Here is a 6,021-nt window from a genome sequence, read left to right as displayed (position 1 = left end):
AATGGGTGGCACTATATAGCTCTCTGGTCGTCCATACCAATTTTGTAGACCATCGAGCTACAGATCTGCAGCTCTCTGGTCGTCCATACTATTTCTTTTTTAGACCAGCGAGCTATAGATCTGCAGCTAGAATTCAGGGTGGTCATTACGTGACAGAGTGAAATTTGTAATTATTTTTATCAATCTATTATGATGAATCAATTTATTATTTTTCATTATTTATAAAATTATTTGCAACACATGAGTTTGTTGAATATGAATATGTTTGTAATACTGTAGGTTACTTTTGAAATAAGTATATCACTCATGTGGATGTTTTATCATGTGTATTGAAATGGCTGATTATATTGAAAGCATAGATATAAGTGTAACATTTACTTTGAAAAGATAGATAGGATTTGTAATATAATTATAGATATAGCACAGTGAACTGAATAGCTGAAGTCAGCATATTTATTTTTCCTTTAGATAGAATGCTCGTGATCAGATGATGTACGTAGTTTAAACTTATTGTTAAACGATCTTTACACCTCATGTGAGGTAAGCATAATTTCTAGAGCATTATGTTTGAAATATATATCATGATACATAGATCTATGATCATAATACTGATGAAATATACATGTAAATATTTTCTTTATGAATTCATGTGAAAAAAGGTTTTACATGATAGTATGCAGTGAAACTGGAATGAGTATATTATCAGTATATTTATAATACCTTGTTTGTTAAACTAATGAGCAGATATAGATAATTTTGATAAACGCAACTATTTTTGAGTCTTGTATATCAAAGGGAATTAACTGTTATTTTCATTTTATTGGGAAGCATGAACGTAAGAGTTATCTTTCTTGCAATGTTGTTAATTTAGCTTTATTTAGCTTTTACTATGTTACAGGTCAAAATCTCAACTGATCAACTATATGTGTCGTTAACTGTTTCAAAATAAATGATGTAAAGGTTGAGAGTCATTCCTTAGTGAAGTAGAACCGCCCTAAGACCCCGGGTCACAATCAGATTCTTCTCGGTAACACAAATTTAATAATTCTATTAGAATCTAAACGTTTGTCAAGTTGTGGTCTTGAGGTTAATTATTTGTAAAGGAAATAAGTTCGATCTTTACATGTAAGTGACATGTATAATGAACAAATTCTTTTTGTGTTACTCAACTCTGCATAAAGAAAATTCTTTATTTTGTGATTCTCTTTAAAAAAAAAAAAAGATCTTATATATACAATGTATTAACCACTATATAACCGCTACCGTAGCGGATTCGGAACAAGTTTTATTGGATTGATTTATGTACATGAGTATAATATTATCCAAGGATTAAATGAGCAATCATTATGTTATATATTATTATTCTATTCTATCCAAGGGCATGTCTTTGCCTGATAATTGAGTAATTCTATTCTCTATATCTTTTGTATAATTATCATTATATATGAAGCACCTATATGAAATAGACACAGGCCCGTAGCACGCGGAGGAGGACCCCCAACTTATTCTGAGTATAATAACTTGCTATAGGAAATTTTCCTTTAGATGCCGGTTGCCCCCCCCCCCTCCATTTTTTGGTTGCTATAAGGTCGAACACTGGCAAATTGCACTATTTGGACAGGTTTTTTTTCCTTGTCAGATATTATTTTGGGAAGTTACCCCCACCCCCCACATTTTTTGGCAAGTTCCGTTTTTCTTTATTTTTCTTTCTTTCTTTCTTTTCTTTTCTTTTTTTTATTTCAAATGATAACTTCATCAATGTCAATTCTACGGAAGCGTATTAGTGCCACGTTTTTTTTTGTTGTTGTTGTTTTTTTTTGTTTTTGTTTTTGTTTTTTTTTTTTTTTTTTTTGGAAGTTGTTAATTCCAACTTTAAAGTTGGCTTTTTCAACTTTAAGGTAGTCCGATCCTCAGGTTCTGCTCTTAAGTTGTTGAAAATGCTCACAAAAATGTCTCTGATTTCACATAGTATCGTGACTTACCCACGGTAAGTTCATCTTTATAGTAAATCATATTATATAAGGAAAATCATCAAAACTCAAATATATTTTCAGGATACGCGAATAAAAGCAACAGATATGCATTTTCTAATTGAAAATTGATCAACATATATTTTTGGATTAAAAAAATATAGGTATCCAGGCATTCGGAGAAAATTGCATCTTTTTTATGCTTATACAATATTTTAGTTCTTCTATTTACTTCAATTGTTGTAAAATGCATAGTGTAAAAAGCTTGTGCATGCTATCATTGTTAGACATCACATATCACATCTAATTTCATTTCATACTAATGTGCATTGGTATCTAATGGTAGATTAAAGGAAATTCGATTTCTCTAAAAATAAATAAATTTATTTATTTTTTTCTTTTATTGGGTACAAATGTCAATATTATACAGAACCGTTTCTAAGACTTCAAAGAACCTTGAATCATATTGAGATCACAGGCACTTGGGGTATAGACCCCCCCCCCCTTCTCCTTTTTTTTCTTTTCAAATCTGGGGTCGAGTCACCTTTTTCCTATTTTTATATTCTAATATGCACTATATGTTATCAATAATGTAACTCTTTTGTCTCTATATGCTGTTTTTAAATATACCGTTTTCGACTAATACATAAAACAGTCGAAAACGGTATATTTAAAAACAGCATATAGAGACAAAAGAGTTACATTTTTGATAACATATAGTGCATATTAGAATATAAAAATAGGAAAAAGGTGACTCGACCCCAGATTTAAAAAGAAAAAAAATGGAGAAAGGGGGGGGGGGGGGGTCCATACCCCAAGTGCCTGTGATTGAGATACATAAATTGAAAATTGTTGCACAATCAATTTCAAGCTTCATTTTGACACTTAAACTAAATAATAAATTTAACAGTTATCCTTCCTGGCTGAAGAGCGGATATCCTGAAAGTTGGCTTTTCCAACTTTTAAATCGGCTTTTCCAGGTAATTCCAACTTTAATGTTAGTTTTTCTATCTTTTATATGCGTTATATTCAGATACTTTGTAGCTGGACTCGTGTTGCTGTTTTATACATGTAATTACAATGGAAAGAAACGATTTAATTATGAAATTCTGATGAAAGAAGGAATTATTTCAATGTGTTTTCACATACAGAATTGATGCATTTAGTCCATGCAGTTGTATTTGTAGCATGTATTATAGTGTTGATTCATCCCATAAATTAAACATCAAATAATATTTGTTTAAGCTTATTCTCTCATACAAAACAAAATATATATCTGATCTCTTAAATAGGTTTGGTTGATTACTGTCTTGTACGGAGTTTTAATTATGAAGTTATTCTCTGTATAATTATATACAGGTAAGATGGACCAAAAAATATATATATAAAGGTTTTCAAAAATGGAAGTTATATGTAAGGTCATACGGAAGGTCGAGTAAAAAAATAATTGACATAGATTAATTGCTCACCAATCTATTTCAGTGTATTAATTTTGCATTAACGAAGTTGGTAATAATTTAAAATAAAGGGGGAAAAGCTATGGAATTACCAACTTTAAAAATATATATTACGTGATACTAATACGCCTCCGTAAAAATTTACCCATTTTTGCATCGGGTTCGAAATACAGTCGTCAATTGTTCTTAATTTTCTTTCCAATCTCGCCATATCATCTAGAGCAAGTTTATAGCCTGACACGGAAATAAGCAAAAAGTCCCTCCATCAAGCAAGAAATACGTGTCCAGTGTTTTATACCGTAAGTTTATGATACAGTTTTGTGTAATTTTTACATTTTCCGGCTTTAACGTGACTTGAGATATTGGCGCCAATGTGTTAACTAATATGTTCGCCATAATGCCATACACATGCACAGGTACTTGGGTCTTGGTTTATAAATATGTATGTACACATGCGGTAGCGAATATTTGTATCGAATAATTTTTATTTTAATATTATTGAAAAACACGGTGACAGGTTAAAAAAAATCTTACTAGGTTAATAGAATAAAAGGATGAACATTCTATCCGTGTGTACATGTGGTTTATTGTTTTTGTAACATACACAGATACAGATATACTCATGATACTAGGCCCTTCAACAGCTCAAGTCCAAAGACTACTTCTACCTACGTAGTAACTTATAGCTACTTAGATATTTAAACCTACTCCAGATAGCTATTTTCACCTACTTTCTTCTTTACTTGTAGGGCTGGGTATTGACTAGAGATTTCCTATTGCTATCAGGGATTTTTTTAGGGTCTCTCTGAGGCCGAATTCGGCCCCATTCCCAATGCTGAAAAGTGCATGTTTTTCCCAAAATCATACCCAAAAATTCCCAATATGAAAAAAAGTATTAAGTTGTAAATTATTAAAATAAAATAATGAAAAAAGGTGTTTATGTTCTTTATGTGCGATGTACGAGCCATCCAAGGATTCGGAATACTCCGGATGTTTGCATGCATACATGTACATGTACATGTACTTTTTAAAGCGGGATCGATGTTTAAAAATTAAAGTCGGGATCGTTATCTAAAAATAAACGTGCATCATGCTCATGTCAGTCTCTCCATTTTGCTTAGGACGGTAATTTTCAGGCTGGGTTGAATCGCTCTTATTCTTATAAACTGGTCAAACAATACCGATTAACCACTCATCTGGAACAAACCCACTATCAAATGTTATTTTAAAGAACTTCTTACATAAAGGTAAAAAAGATGACATAAATATGTTCATTTCCAATGTTATCATACCCTGCGGCTTTGCCATTTTTAAGCTTCTGAACTTCAACAGCCGCTATTATTTCGTATCACTAAAGCTGGTTTAAGCCAGCTTCATACTATAAAAAAAGGAAAAATTATTAAATATTTGACTTTTGCTTCTTTTTTCCTATTTATTTGTATAAAGGTATTTTTCCCAATTTCAACCAAATATCGCTATTTTTCCCAATCTTGACGGCCCCGGCCCCTTGAATCAAAGGGTAAAAAAATCCCTGGCTATATATTGCGGTATTTTAAACTGTATTGCAATATGTATTGCAATATTTTCAACAAAAATTTAAATGGGATTTTCTAATTTGAAAATCTTTGTCTGGGATGCACAATTGTAGTGCTATGATGGAAATGAAATATTTTAGTACAATTGAACTTCGGTATCTCGAACACTAGCTGATATCTTGAATACCATGGATATGTCGAAGTGATTTGGAAGTCCAAACCACTTATTCTCTAACTATTTTACCCCTAATATCTCAAATACTTGGATATCTCGAAGTTTTTTTCTCAGTCCTATCAAGTTCATGATAATGAGGTTTGACTGTATGCAATATCTGTCACTGGTATTCCTGCTCCTTAACATGAAAAGATCTTGGTTGTGTGCATTAATTGAAGGAGGTGCAGGGGAGCAAATTTAAGTCGTATTTAACAGTTCACTGTATTCAGCAAGGATGTTTTCTGAATTTCTTTTTGAAATGTGTACCTGCAGGTTCTTCCAAAAACCCACTCGATATCAGATAGCAGGAACGAGCAGTCTATATTTGAACAACAAAAGAAAACGGTTTCTGTTGATTTGTTACTGTTAAAGTCTTACCTGTTTTTGTTCCAACTTTGTAAATGCCAAAGATATTTTAAGAGAATATAAGATTTGAAGAAAAAAAAATTGTATCTAAGAAAATACCTTAATTTTATGGTGTGTTTCTTATGATGGTCAGTATACTGATCATCTTTTCATTATCTTCATTATCACTTTCATCTATAAGATGTAGTACCATGATTGCAGTTTTCTGGAATTTACTATGTGTCCATTCATAAAGTATGTCATTCATATTCTTGGGGTTGAATGCTCATTGGTTAGAGAATGTGAAATGTCAAATGGGTGAGCTAGGCTTAGAGTTGGTTGATTGATGGATATTTTAGAGCAAGGAGTGTGCAAGTGGTTTTAACAGTTTGGTACTGGACTTTTGCGAGAAGCGCTGACTTTTACAATAGACGGCTTACTTTTACACTAGGACAGTATATGGAAGCTCTTTTGCAATATAAATATTAAGCTTAACAGTT

General features: G+C 31.9%; 1 protein-coding gene across 2 annotated transcripts in view; it reads left to right on the top strand.

The window, feature by feature from the left end:
* The first annotated feature begins 3,639 nt into the window (after nt 1-3,639).
* Nucleotides 3,640-6,021, top strand: part of LOC133175761 (uncharacterized) — a 29,653-nt gene continuing 27,271 nt past the window's right edge. Inside the window, exon 1 of one of the 2 annotated variants that reach the window (XM_061310870.1) lies at nt 3,640-3,726. The gene's annotated coding sequence lies outside the window, so the exon portion shown is untranslated. Of the gene's footprint in view, nt 3,731-6,021 lie in introns of both variants that reach the window. The other variant, XM_061310871.1, reaches the window with a different exon arrangement.

This window comes from Saccostrea echinata, unplaced genomic scaffold (genome assembly GCF_033153115.1).
Source record: "Saccostrea echinata isolate AGI-Se365-2 ecotype Australia unplaced genomic scaffold, CSIRO_AGI_Sech_v1 ptg000064l, whole genome shotgun sequence".
Taxonomy (NCBI): Eukaryota; Metazoa; Mollusca; class Bivalvia; order Ostreida; family Ostreidae; genus Saccostrea; species Saccostrea echinata.
The sequence above is the reverse complement of the archived record's forward strand: the minus strand, read 5'-3'. Positions and strand labels throughout refer to the sequence as shown.